Consider the following 15,326-nt stretch of genomic DNA (forward strand, 5'->3'; position numbering starts at 1 on the left):
ACTTGTGTTCCAGTTCAGAGGGGACCTGGCTTGCCAATTGTGGTAGAAAAGAATACATGATAGCCACAACGAAAAGCTACATGAGGCTGGATGAGCATACATGTATGATCCAACCCCACAGTCTGCCTGCAGACACTAAAGATACTGAAGGCCAATCAGAAAGACAGAGCAAACTGATGGCCATTTTTTCACGTGCTCATTTTCTACTCAGTTTATGGAGATATGTAGAGCTCGTGGGGTTCTGAAAAACTGCAATTGTGCCCAATGAAACACACACTAGGAATAATACCGAGAAAACCTTGGAAAATGCTATGCAATTATGATTTAAAAAATGTATGTATCTACCTATTCACAGGTATAAGCAAATGACCAAGACGCCGGTGCCTATTAGAATAAATGTTGCTGTATAAGAAAAAAAAGAAATACTGTCCATTACTCGTCGAATTTAAAACGATTTGAATACAGACAGAATATAAAATATTGCTTAGTCATGAAACGTAAATATGCAGTAATCACCTTCAAATGAACAAAACGAGATTTAATAATAAGAAGAGGATCTAAATAATCTGAATAAAAAGCGTCTTGCGTCTTTGGCTCTAAAGCATTGAACGCAGGGACCATACCATGCCAAACCTCAAGCGCCCATGAGTTCGGTGAAATACACAAATGCAGAAGCAAAGGGTTCCGTGAAACACACAACTATAGAAGCACACTAACAACTGCATGGACTTCTCCAAACATGCGATATTCACAAAAATCAGATTTACAAGAACATGCAGGGACAGAGGGTCTTGCCCCCTTGAAACTAAGCAGTGGCGGTGCGTCCATTGGGGGTGTTGGGGCGTTGCCCCCCCGCCCGCGCCCCGCGCCCGCAGCTTCCTCGGCGTCTCTGAAAGTAAGTAAGCTCTCAGTTTACTTAAGTTCAGAGACGCTGAGGGAGAACTGTCAGTCAGTATGACGTTGGACCGCCCACCCCCTTCAGAGTCTGAAGGGGGTGGGTGGTCTGGCGTCATGTTGACTGACAGGCATTGTCCGGGGCAACAGGCAGCAGCACACAAGTGCGCATGAGTGGGCACGGAGGGCGATTTTTGCACCGTGCCCAGTCATGCGCACTAGTGTTTCCAAAGGCTGGCGCATGCCCATTAGGAGAGCGAGGGTTGAGCCATGGCTCAAACCTCGGTCTCCTAATGGGTAGGCGGGCGGAGCGTAAGCCTGCTCTAAGCCAATCCTGGTGCTGCTCCAGCACCAGGATTGGCTGAGAGGGGTCTTGCCAGCTGTGATGGGCTGTTCCAGTGAGTGTTGGCGCCAGAACGGTCCCGAGGCGGCGCGGACCCGGACCTGCTCAGGTAGGATTTTATTTTAAAAACCCCACCCCCGCGCGACACCCCCCCACACAACACGAGTCGCGACTGAATACATCTGTGTATTAAATTGGTTAGTTTTAAAGTAAGATGGGGGTGCTCTGTGCTCACATTAGAATCATCCATTTGTGAGATGTAAAACCAAGCAGATTACACATGTAAGCCTGAGGTTTTGAGATGGCTCCAAAGTTATCCTTCTACAAGTCATTTTAACCTAAAACTTCAGTTCAATTTATTCAACTGACATGAACAAGCTCTGTAACTTCCAGAATGCAATATATATTTGTAAATCAGGATAATGTTGCGTAGGGAGGAGTTCCATTTGCTTGTAACAAGCTGGTCAACCAAATTTTCTCTGGGGAAATAGAAAGCGTTTGTCGAAGAAGAGAACTCTGTTTAATGTCTGTCTAAAATGCTCAGGCTGTGTATGAACACAGGTCGGGGCTTGGCAAGTGGCTCTTGGCTGAGAAGCACCGTTGCACAAGGGGCGTGTGTGGACCAGTGTGACTGTGTTTGCTCTAGGATTAGGCTACCGCAGACGTCATCAGGACGACCGACTCCCTCACCACTAGACCATAATTGTCTATTCCTGAGCAGATCACGTCTTTTGCATATGCCTCATTACAGGGCAGGGCACTACCTAATTCTGTCAGGTATTTGGCAAAACGTTCTTCTTAAATTTCACTTTTCACAGTAGATGCAGTGGCGGAAGGAAAACAGCCCGAGAGAGATGAAAATACAAGCTTTATTGGCAGTTACATTTACTGAGGGTTGTCTGTATTTACTTACCATCGTTATTAGTCCCATAGATTTACAGGGCACACAAAGCTGTCTGCAGCCCGTGCCTTAGCCCCATAAGATATTTAAAATACAGCCTTACAACGAATTAAAACCAAACAGATGTTCTGTCAAGTCCTTGTTGCCAATTTATTTCTGGCAGAGCTTTTAAAAAATAATTATATAATAGGACTATGGAGATGATTTTCATTACTCCGCCCCTTGTGACCCCACCCCCTTTTTGTTGTACAACTTTGACCCCCATTTGAATTTAGGGGCTTCCCCTGTCTCTCCGGGGTGGGCTTTAGCGTATCTTACACTAAGCTCTTTCTGCACCGGCATAGAGTACGGGAGCTCCATTATTCTCTTCGGGGTGGGTAAAAAGTTTGGCGACCATGATTCTAAGGCTATGGCCAGAACTGGTGTGACTTGCACGAAGCAATAGATTTCACATTCACCCGGCAGGCTTCCACTTTCTTCTCCTTTCTGGACAAAGGCATTAGAGTCATGGGAGCTAAGACGCAACACCATCAATTCTGACAGGAAAGAGGCTGCCAGTTAATTGGCGCCCATTTTCTTTCCTCCTCATTTTCTGATTATTATCTGATTTCCACACTGGGGAGGCTCTAGCATTTTTTAGGCCATTATACGACCCAAGCTAAATTCCATCTTTCTCTGAGACAAGAATATGGAGCGCATCTATATGTCATATAAACAACGCAACAAAATCATTTCTGAGGCTTGTGTCTGCCCGGATTTCCTAGAGTTTTGTGCATGAGTTAAGCCTTGGTGGCACATTTGGTCCGGAAATAATTACAGAGCCATAGCATGTACCAGCTGTGGCGCAGCGTTTTCAGTTTTTGCCTAATTGCCTGGCACACAAACGTGACAGGAAACTGTCGGTTGATCTATATTTGACTTCTGAAATTGAATTGCAATTGTTTATAGAGGCAAGAGAGTAGCACGGCCAGCTCCTGGATATTCAACAAGCACTTGTGCGTTTGGTTCGTTTTGGGGTACACAATGTTGACTGTGCTATTAATTAGGATGAGGGTGCACTTTGGAGCTGGGAACCCGGGTTCGAGCCCCGGCGTGGGCTCAGCATTCTGTGATTCTAGGCAAATCACTCAATCTCCCCGCGACTACCAAATAATGAATGTTTCCTTGTGTAACGTAACTGGAGCTCATGTAAAGCGCTCCAGTACCTTCGGGTCGAGTTCGTGCTATATAAATGGGTTTTACTCAGTGCTATTCTATAAAAAATGTTCTCAGCTAATATTGCCAATTGTGCGTGCTCCTCTGTTTTTTATGTATATTTTTGGTGCCTTTTTGGAGTCTAGTTTCGATTTACCATATCAAAATATAGCACATATAGGTTAATGGTGGTAGTTATTAAAGCTGCGCGGTCTCCAAAATAACATAGATCACATCATATTCCTTCCATCTCCATCTTGGTGAGCAGTTGCTATTGTGCACCATTTAATTTATGAATATATATGTGCATATGATTAGAATTAAGCACACATATGCTTGTATGCAGATAGTTCGCTTCGGAAGCTGTCCACTCAGGAATGATTAGTGACAATATGGAGGAATGTGTAAAACTTCGAAAACCGAGATGTCACACTTTTATTTTAAGATGGCTTCCTTGTTGACAGGCCGTGAACAGAGTTTAGTACTGTGTTATGTGTTTTCTTTTAATTCCTTTATGCCCCCTGCTCAATGCCTAAGATGTACATTGTTTTAGTTGATAACAACTGAAACGAGCATTTGCAATGCAATGAGATGCTAGTTATGCCCATGGCAGCTTCACCCAACCTGTGCCTACCAACAGCAAACACACGATAAACGCGCCGTGCACAGACCTGCAAACAAATGCACAAGCCAAACCCAATGCACACAGGATGCATAGAGCTAAGACTATATACATTGCCACTACACCCCAGCACACAAACACCTCACGCTCTCTGCATACCACCAGACACAATTCTACACGCATAACCTACAATCTAACCCCCCATATAGGTCTACAATCTGCTAAAAACTACCAACAGAAAGTCAAATGATGTCTGCTCACTGCCCATGAAATCCAAGCGGTTTACTTGCAGTTAAATGAAATAAGGCATTTGTTTATTGAAAGGCTGTTTGTGCATTGCTGATCGGATATAATGGATTGCTGCTTCCAAAGTGACAGAAAAGTCATATAACTTTTGGTGCCGGATTGAATGCATTGTAACAATGAGTGAAGACATTTTCACTCGGAACTGGGCAATTTGTCAACAGTGCTAATGGATCATGATTGTTAATGTCAAATTAAGAGAAGGTCGTCCCAGATAAACATCTTTGTTTTTTGCTGTGTGTAAGGATGAGCGCTCCACAGTACTGTGTTGTTGTTGCTTAGCTGGGTGGTCAGTTGTCCATTTCCGGCCCTTGCAGGTACCTTCCCGACGGCATCTCTTGCCGAGTCTCTCTAGCAGTGATACAGTATTGTGCCACAAAGTGGGTGACATCATGTTCGAGCTGCCTGTTTAAGTTGGTTTGGTCAAGGACACTTACTGTTTGTTGAGCTTGCAGTGCTTTGCCTGCTCTCTGGCTCTGGTGCCTTGTCTGTCATCAGACCTCAAAGTGGTTGACACCTTCCTGCTTTCTCAAATTTGCTTGAAAATGCACCATTTGCCCAATATTTTTTCAAAGTTTTCACGGGGGAATCCCCCTCCCCCCGACCCCTCCGTAAGTGGTTCAGGCTCGCTCGCTACTCTCGCTGGCCGCAATAAAGTACAACAATTGTTTTACGCCTCACCACTTTCAAATGTCACCAGCCACCACTGAAACTAAGTAATTCAGAGACAGTGTGCATCTTAAACTATAAGTGTAACACTACCTTAGTGGATTGTTTCTGTCACTGCGAGGAGGAACATTATGCCTCCCTGAGTATAAGTGTGAAAGGGGAGGAACAGTAAACCACTCACACCCATCTGCAAGCCCAGAAGCCAGGCGTCATCAATAATCTGAAACTCATAACTGCATCCAGTATCCAGGGCCCTATAAGTACCTCTCTTGTGCCATGCGTCGTCTTCGAGCCACAGTTCTGCGACAGCAAGCAGGACACGGGCCATTCCCCTCAAGAGGAAGAGGGACTGTTGTAAGAAGGAGGTTGAGGAGGTGTCTCCACACAACCTCAGGGGGACTGTGCTGGCTGTGGAACTACGCATGATGGGGACCTGATAACATATGTTCAAACGCGAGGAGCAATGGGAATGAAAGGTTTGCCAAGGTGCAGGTGGGAGGTTTGGAAGCCCAGATCCTCTCTCTCATTCCAAAGGAAAACACAATACCCGACACTGAACCAGCACAAGTGGCATGGATGTCTGTTCTGGAAAACAATGTCAGCAGAACGGGTGACATGTAGGCATGAGTACTGGCAGCATGAGATGTGCGTTTCAGTAAATCACCCCATTCCTGCAGACGACATACATGCTAGCCACGTACACAACGACATACATGCTAACCACGCACACAACGACATACATGCTGACCACGCACGTAACGACATAAATGCTAACCACACACACAACGACATACATGCTAACCACGCACACAGCAACATACATGCTAACCACACACACAACGACATACATGTTAACCACGCACACAGTGCCTAATCAAACATATAGAACAGAACAGACACCCACATAAAAAAGTTGTAAGACGCCGTACTGTTAGCCACTTTTTCACAAAGAAGTGTAGCAAATGCCAACGTTGACAACCGTTTCCTTTATTCTTCCCAAAATACTGTTGCAACGAGTAGCAGCACCAGCAACTACTGGTGGGGCAGGTGCCAATCAGAATTGGCTCAATAGCCCATCCTCAAACCACATGTCACAAATCCTCTACTTGCACCATATGAGAGCAACTGACATAAAGTGGTCTGTTTGCACACCAATTACTCATGGCACCAACAGGTAAGCCGTGCTACTGTTTAGAGACACTGAGTCCCTTATAAGCTCATAAAACCACAGCTCAGATGTAAGTTGGCATTTACCACTATCTCATGTGCACTACCCAAATAGCACCATGGCACATAAGGCAATATGACTTTGTTCCCTACATCCCACCGTCGAACTAAACCAGACAAACAAGTACTGATTCAGGGTCCAAGTTGTGAATCTCATTTTTGTGAGATGATACATCTCGAAAGCTACAGCTGCTCATATCTCTTTTGGCCACTATTGCCTATTTTCCTAGACAGCAGCTAGTCTGATGCCTAGAGACACACAGTATGTGCTATCATCATCATTATCATCACACATTTGTCAGATGTTCCTGGATGCCTGTCACAGTTGTATCTCCCCCATACAGTGTCACTTTATGGCCAATACCTTCCATGACTAGAGTCAAGCTGCCATAGCTTAGCTCTCTAGACATGTGATTTACGTTAGATAACATCCATAGGTTGGTTTGACATTCATCTGTAGCTTTTATGGCATCTTCCTAGAGCTATTATCACTGCCTGATTAAGGCAAAACTTAGTTTGCAGGGGAATCAGGAGGTGAAAGTGGGTGGGAAACGTGTGAGTGAACCCACATCTACCTAATACCCACATTGTACAGGTTTTTCAATAAAATAGCTATAAATCAGTGCGTATTGGCGACCAAGTGGTATATCTGTAATGGAGTAGTAGTGAGAAATAACAATGTCAATGTGGATGTTCTATTAATAAATGGCGAATTGAAAGAATGTTGCTCAATGCTATGGGGTGAGCAGGAAAATATTGTGACTGCTAATTTGGAGAAATAATTTGAATAGTGCTTTGGCGGAATTTAATGCTACTGTCAGGTTCTATCCAAAGCATTCATTTTGTACATTGTCAGGGCTTTCTGAAGACGCACCAGTGTCCTACTCAGGCCTCACATAAGTTAGGCCGGACAGAGTACAGCATCCCATTGTGGAGGGACTGTTGGTGAAGAAGGTTTATCTAAGAAAAAGAGGCGACGTGTACCTAGGGCCATTACCTGACTAGACTTAGCCCTTATTACGGTTGTTCATGAAGGGCTCTGATCAGGATTTTGTATAGGATGACCCTGTGTTTTTACCAATTGTGTTAGGATTGTTGTGGAGCTATTGGAGTGGTCTAGGTTATTGCTTCCTTGGAATCTAGGTTCAACCATTTTAATACAGTGTTAGAGGGAAAGGTGGAGATTGATTTTGAGAAGATGTTTGTTTTGATAGGTTACAAGCAATTGGTTTGGTGGTTATTTGTTTGTGAGCTGGGTACTCAATAAAATGGAGAAGTAGTTTCTTTTGAGGACAATCCTATCCTGGACTGTAATTGTGGCATTTCTTTAGAAGCCTTTGCTGAATTTGCTTTCAATGTCTCTCTCTGCATTGTTGATGAGATGTTGAAGGTCAAAGGGGAGGAAGTAGGAGACAGAAATCCTCTTGGACTTAGCCTATTCTTCAAATTATTCTGTGAGGGTAGCAATGTGTTCTGAAGATAGGCAGCATTAAGTGAGGAAAACGAAGGTCAGCTTTTTGTCATGGATGAGACCAAGGATTACGAGGAGGCATTGATTTTTAATCTAATTTTGAGGCCTGCTCTGTAGAGTATGAAGTGTAAGGTTTCCAGAGTATTCTCTAATATTATGCAATTTTCTATAGAATGGTGTGTCAGGTGATATATTGTAGTGAAGCTTGTAGGTTGTCGTCACATTGTTGTCGCTCTGCGTGGTGGAACTGGTAAGTTTGTTGGTGAACAACTAGGATGAACAGGGGAACAAGAGAAATGGATTTGTGGTATATAAATGCAAGAAGGAGATGACATTCTGAAAATCATATGGGTAATGTAATATGCTTGATCTGTGTAGAAGAATTTAATAAAAATTGGACTGGAGAAGTAAATAGAAATTCCTTCTAATTTCTAGGCAAAGGAGTCAGATGTGGTCAAAGTAATGCTAAACAGATCTGATGGCATCTCCTTTTGCTGAAAGATGCCTATATGATGTAAGTTACATTTACCAAGTCCTCACATTTAAGCTAATTGATGTTTTTTTCTTCTGAGACTTACTATTTACACTCTTCCATTTTAACTGAGGTCTTAAACATCTAAGCATGAAATGTACATTTGGCTAAAAAGCAAGTACTTCTCGAAGATATGAAAAAGGACCTGTGGGCACTTGGAAGTTATAAATAAGACTACATAGGCAAGAGAATTAAACCGGTAAATAACCATGCTGAACGATTCTGAATAGAAGCATATTATGCTGGGTGATATAACTAATGTAGGTCAATGCTGGTGCTCAGTATTAAATTTATGCTAGGTAAACTCTGTGTCTGGTAAAAGAAAACTAGCATTGTCAGTGGGGAGACACTCCCAACATACTGCTAGGTGAAAACATACAGCAACGTTATTTATACTTTTGCTAAATGTGTATTATGGATACATGAGTATACCATGCTTGAGTACAGTGAGGCCTGAGATATTTAACCTATTAGTCACTCATCTGGTAGGGCTGAGCTTACTGTGACTGATACTAGCCGAAGGGTGATGCAATGAGAGACACCTGGAGCTTTGATGTTTTGGTGCTGGATGGTCCAAGCGCTGGGAGATTGATAGTCATTTTATGTATCTGCACTTTATGGCTATTATATCATTTTTAGAGGTCTTTGTAAGCTGTGAGTTTAGGTCTTTACAAGTGAAGCTAAGCACATTGGGTTCGCTGGTTAGTGATAACTTGCTGGAGGTGAATACCATGAGGAATTCATTAGAATCAACTTTCTCCAGGACACACTCTCTGAAGAACATTTCCACCAGCAGTATTTACTGTTTTAGTGGAGGGGACACGTGACAAGTTTAGTACTTAAAATTACATAAGTAATGGCGTTTGTAAGGTAAGAGTAAGAGAAAATGAATGTGAAGTTAATTCATAAAACTGCAGGAAAAAAGCATGAATGATTTACTTTTAGGGAAAATGTCCAAATTTTAGATATTCTGAACACATTTTAAGAGTAATCCTGGACAGCTCCACAAGTCGAACATGTCCATGAGTGCTCAAATATGTAAGTATTTAAACATTTAGGAATATTTTAGCTATGTGTTTCTGTATGTGGAAAGTTAACGCCAATATGCATATGCACTAATTGTTTTTTGTAAATGTAAATGTCAAGGTACTTATAGAGCGCACTGTCACCAGACGGCCACCTTGCGGTGTCGCCTTTGCGGTTTCCTGGCACTGATACTCATACCGCTGTGGAACCCCTCCTGGCTTTCCCTGTGAAGTGTCCACTCCTGGGCACCCCCAGGGTGAAGCCAGGCATCCTTAGCACTGTTGGGGCCGGTGTGGAGGCTAAGCAAGGTATTGCCCAGAGTTGCAGCGTGGGGCCCGTGATTAGAATAGGCACCGAGGCGAGAATAGACAGGTCCGAGGAAATTGAGCCCGAGCCCCGCCGAGGCAGGAATCGAACCCTGGTCCCTGGCCAGAACTCTGCTTCAGGGTCTGCCGCTCTAACCATTGAGCCACACTCCTCCTCCTTTTTACCTGTGATATTCATTTTCCCCCTTAAATGCACTAATCCCCCACTACTATAAAGAATTAAGGGGGTTCTCTTGCCATGAGTAAGCAATCAAGCATTTCCAAAGATGGTGAGTACCTTTAGATCATTGGTGAATGCCTGCTTTCTTATGTGTTTTTTGGTGTTCACCAACATGAACCCATATAGGAATGAATAATCACAAACCTTCACCTGCTACTAGGTTGGCAAATAGTGAAATGTCATCTATCCTGCAGAATATCCATATGTGATAATTCCATTTGTTAAGGCTCACCATTTATGACTCTGGGGTCCTGCCACCTTCCCCTAGCCCAGACTAGAGATCCATTTTCCCGCGGCTTTACCTGGCATCCTGCCACAGGCAGATCTCCCTTTGATAATCACTAGTCCATTCCACTAATCTACAAGTTTCAAGAAAACTCAAGAATGCATTTTTGATATATCATGATATGAATTTCATGAATTTCATGAATATGTATGGCACGGTCTACTAACGTTCCAGTTATTGAGGGACTTCCCTTCTAAATCAGTGATTGATTTTGCGATTATCAGACTGACCACTTAACAAGAGATACATTTAGTCATCTGCCACGTATCCGTGACTAGTCTGGATATTACATGCAAAATGGTCACTTTTGATATGACGTGAGGTTTTCACTAAACAGAATGACAGTCCATAAAGAACTCAGAGGTCACCTTTGAATTTTACAGTGAACTATAGAGAAAACATGATGCCTATTTCGCTCATCTGGCTATATGGTATGCGGCACAGTCATCCAGCCATTTGAAGAATTACAACAGAGGACGTAGAACCTCAGCGATGTTACGTGTCATGCTTGTTATACCATTGACAGCCCTCTATAGGGGTCAAGATTCTTCTTTATTAACATGGACGCTCCTGAAGTCTTTTAATACAGCATTTTCTGGGCCCACTTGCTTACCATTGGTCCTCCGATGGACCTTGTTTTGTCTGGCTGAGAGGGAATGGTAATTAACAGAGACATCAATCACATTCAATTAGCAATGTAACCCATTTGGCTACCTAATGAGGCACTGGATTCGGAAGCTAGGGTTAAGAAGGTTTATCACAAACTCAAAATCAAGTTAATATACACAACCCTTAACATCATGGTATAAAGATACAAAATAACAACTGGGAAACCCAACCTCCTAAAGAAGTTTAGGCGTATTAGTATTAAACAAACAAGGAACTCAGTAGGAGTAATAGCAAAGATTAGTAGAAGTATCTGATGCTCAGAGAAGAGTCTCAGGTTTTGTTGTCTTTACATAGATAAATGTAGAGTCACTTAAATTAAGGTCAAGGCTAAGAGGATGGTTCTGTTAAGCTAAAAAATCGCAAAACTCTGGAAATTCCATAAAGGAAATTAGAACCAAGTCAGGGAAAAATAAGGTGGGAAAGTGTCAGCATTTCAGAAGCTCGGTCAAGAGTCTTCTATGGGACAGAGAATAAGTGTTAGCCTAAGCCACACTCAGTAAAGAATCAAGGAAAACATAGAGGTATAACCCTTAAAATCCAAAGGAAAACTGTGGTCAGCGATACAGAAGGGATCAGGAAACCATCTGCAAAGTCTAAAGAGCATCTGCCTAGATTGAAAGGGGCATCTGAAAGGAATCTGGAAACCATCTGAATCCGGTGTGAACACTAAATTATAACTCACAGTCTTCTAGGTAACACCCCTTTGTACACGTCATCAGGAGTCCATTGTTCTCATTCATTTCTCATGTTGTAGACCGTAACATCGGGGCAAAGTCTCACACTGGACAGTGGGAACGACATCTCTTTATCCAATATGTTATGTTGAAACTTTTGCTGAATAGGCACTTCAGTTAACGCTCTAGTTCCTCGTGTTCATCTTCTCAGGCTGTCTCCTCTATCACTAGTACTGTAATGTGCCTATTCTACAACTAACAATGCATGTAAATACCTGCAAGAAATTTCATGTTAGCAGAAATGGAAAATAGCATTTATGCAGCATTGTAAAATACAGGCCTACTGAAGACAACTTGAAGCATTAACTCATTGGTGCACATTTAACATGCATGGGCACATTTAAGCACAAATGAATATACATTTCTAGTGCGTTAGATTCACATTACATGTAACATTCAGTAAGTCTTTAAAATAATAATGTGTAAGTATGGCTAAGAACTACATTGAAATCAAATATGTGAAGTAATAAGGCACACTTTACATAAAATGTATCATTTTTGGAGAAATCACTTTCTGCATTTGTGAGGATGGTTTCTATTGAGTTATCCAAACAGTAAGTGTTATCTAATGTATTAACGTTACAACAAGGAAAGACATGGCTTGGCAGTTCGGGCTGGACTGTTCCCATGAGGCACAGGGTCAAGACTGATTTGCATATGGCCATGTCTGAACTGGGGTGGCGTAGTGGGCAAAAGAACGATGGATTTAACCCAGATCTCTTGACTGGGGGAGAATGTCTGCATTGTCAGCATTCCGTCCATCATTTGTTTGTTGTAACGCTTTTCGCCCTAAGTGGGATGGGTATGCCCAGACGTGGGTCCCGTGCTCACTACGCCACTGGAGTCAAGCTATCCTGGCTGATGACGGCTGATAGCCAGAAACCGGTCCTAGGATGCTTGATTCCGGTCCAGGGAAGACATGGCTTGGCAGTTCGGGCTGGACTGTTCCCATGAGGCACAGGGTCAAGACTGATTTGCATATGGCCATGTCTGAACTGGGGTGGCGTAGTGGGCAAAAGAACAATGGATTTAACCCAGATCTCTTGACTGGGGGAGAATGTCTGCATTGTCAGCATTCCGTCCATCATTTGTTTGTTGTAACGCTTTTCGCCCTAAGTGGGATGGGTATGCCCAGACGTGAGTCCCGTGCTCACTACGCCACTGGAGTCAAGCTATCCTGGCTGATGACGGCTGATAGCCAGAAACCGGTCCTAGGATGCTTGATTCCGGTCCAGGGAAGACATGGCTTGGCAGTTCGGGCTGGACTGTTCCCATGAGGCACAGGGTCAAGACTGATTTGCATATGGCCATGTCTGAACTGGGGTGGCGTAGTGGGCAAAAGAACGATGGATTTAACCCAGATCTCTTGACTGGGGGAGAATGTCTGCATTGTCAGCATTCCGTCCATCATTTGTTTGTTGTAACGTCTAATGTATTAAGGCACACATTATGAACGTCGAATTTCATCTTTCTAGTGAGTTCAACATCCACTAAACGAGGATTGTTTAATTCATTAAGATTTCAATTAATAAATCAATCAATTATGATGACGACATAATGTGAGTAACTTCTCTAGTCTTACAGTGAATGCACTCTTTAATAATAAGGTCAAGTCCAACACTTACAATAATTTGTTAAACCACACAAGAAATGTACAAAGTTAACGTTCATGTCATGTATCTGTTAAGTATCTGTGACATATTAGTGATGAATGTATGATGTTACAATGCATACATTTACAACGCATGCCTTTACAATGCAGTTTTTACATCGCAACATCCTTTGTAATGCATTCCATTACATCGCATTTAAGGTAAGAGTTGGATAGTATAGATGTAATAATTACTATTCTAACTCCAGTGAGTGCTACATTAGGTTAAGTGTTGGATAGTGTAGGGGTAAAAATTACTATTCTAACTCCAGTGAGTGCAACAGTAGGGTAAGTGTTGGATAGTGTATGGGTAAAAATAACTATTCTAACTCCAGTGAGTGCAACCGTAGGGTAAGTGTTGGATAGTGTAAGGGTACTATGCGTTGTAATGGTATGCATTTTAATGACTTGGGATGTAATGCCTGCGTTGCAGTGACATGCATTGTAATGACATGCGTTGTAGTGACATGCGATGTAATGGCTGCGTTGTAATGACATGCGATGTAAAGGATGTTGCGATGTAAGGACTGCATTGTAATGGTAGTGCTATGTAATGACTGTGTTGTAAATGTTGTTTCCCATTTATGAAGTGTAAAGGGTGAGCAATTTTTGCACCGCACTACTGTCTACCATCAGAGACGTGGGAAGCCAGGGACGAGGATGTGATAAGGAAGGTGATGCGTCCCAGCAGTTTTAGCTGCAAAATTTGGAACCGGGGACCCAGCTTTCAATCCTAGCCTTGGCTCTATACCCAACATTATATGAATATGCACTGGTGGCTCCTTGTAATGACATCCAGGATGTAAGCCCTCGCAGCTCCTTTTAGGCCTTGCATTCCCCAACTTGCCTCTCTGAGTCCCAGCAATGCACATCATTTAATTTATCAGTGTTCATTAAACCACTTTTGTGTTTTCATGAACACTTACAGTGTGCAAATCAGACCTCCCAGCTGCATCTCCATGGTCGAGATGACAGAAGGAGGAGGAGGGGTTGATAGGGCTGAGGCACGATCCAGCTACAGAGTGTTCTTATAACACAACACTCTGTATGTGGATGTCTGGATTGCACATATCTAAGAGGCATAGTTTACCTAAGGTCCCCACACACGGACATACTCCACTTTATTTAGAAGACATACTGAGCACACCTTAGACAGCACAGTATATCTGCTAATATATGGCTGTCAGGGAGCACATCAGTGTATTCCTGAGGCCAATGAGAAGCCACACAGGACGGCAGGGGCAGGGTCCCTGGTCCTTTCCAAGCTTCTTATGGGGCTGTGCTTCCAGTCCTAACAAGAAGCTGCGAAAAGGATTGAGGTGGGTCTTTCCCATTTCAAACCTTCTTTTGATGCTCTGTTTGACTGCTCATTGGAAATTATGGCTTGCTGGTTCTAATGTTCAGCACCAGATTCCGGCTGTGCTGCTGCCATAGGCCTCCAAGTTGCCAGCAAAGGAAGCAAAACCTAAGTGAGATTTATCAAGCCACACAAGGCTATCTTACTTGGCACTGCATGGCTTAATAAATCTAGAGTAATTCAAAGCAGTGCAAATTGCTGCCATGTGTTACTCTGAGGTAGGGAGGTGTTCCCACACATCCACTTGACTATTTTGGTGCATTCCAAGATTTACCATTAGTGGTAGACCTGGCAATGGATACAAATATGACGCCTCCTCAGGTGACGCGTAATGAGAAAAATATATTTATTTCTCCTCATTTTTTCCTCTCAGGATCGTTTTTGTGCAGGTAGGTGTACCTTCCTGCAGAAAAAAATCCTGCCTACAACCCAGGCACCCTTGCAACATAATTAACATGGGTGGCACTATGCAGTCAAAAGTGCGCTAAAAAAGATCAGGAATGTGCTGTATAATTTTAAATATAGTGCATTTCTCCCCTTTCTCTTTCACAAATGATAAATCTGCCCCTCAGTGTTTCTCTACTCATGTATGTGTTTGTGAGTGTGTTGTGAGAGAGTGGAAGTGAATGGGGTTTAGCGAAAGTGAAGGTGATTGAGAGAAAGTGTGTTTGTGTGTGTGTGTGTTTGAGAGTGTCAATGAGAGTGGAAGTGAGTTACAATGTGAGTTTGAGAGTGTGTATGAATATGTGAAAGTGAGTATGAGGGAGGGAGTGAAGGAGTGTGAATGCATTAGAAGGAGTATGTGTGATTGGAAATTGTGAAAGGGAGTGGAAGTGTCAGTGAGTTATGTGTGTGGCTATTGGCGCAGCAGATGCTGTTGAACTAGCAGCCAGAGTCAGTG

Source organism: Triturus cristatus, chromosome 3_1 (assembly GCF_964204655.1).
Source record: "Triturus cristatus chromosome 3_1, aTriCri1.1, whole genome shotgun sequence".
Lineage (NCBI taxonomy): Eukaryota > Metazoa > Chordata > Amphibia > Caudata > Salamandridae > Triturus > Triturus cristatus.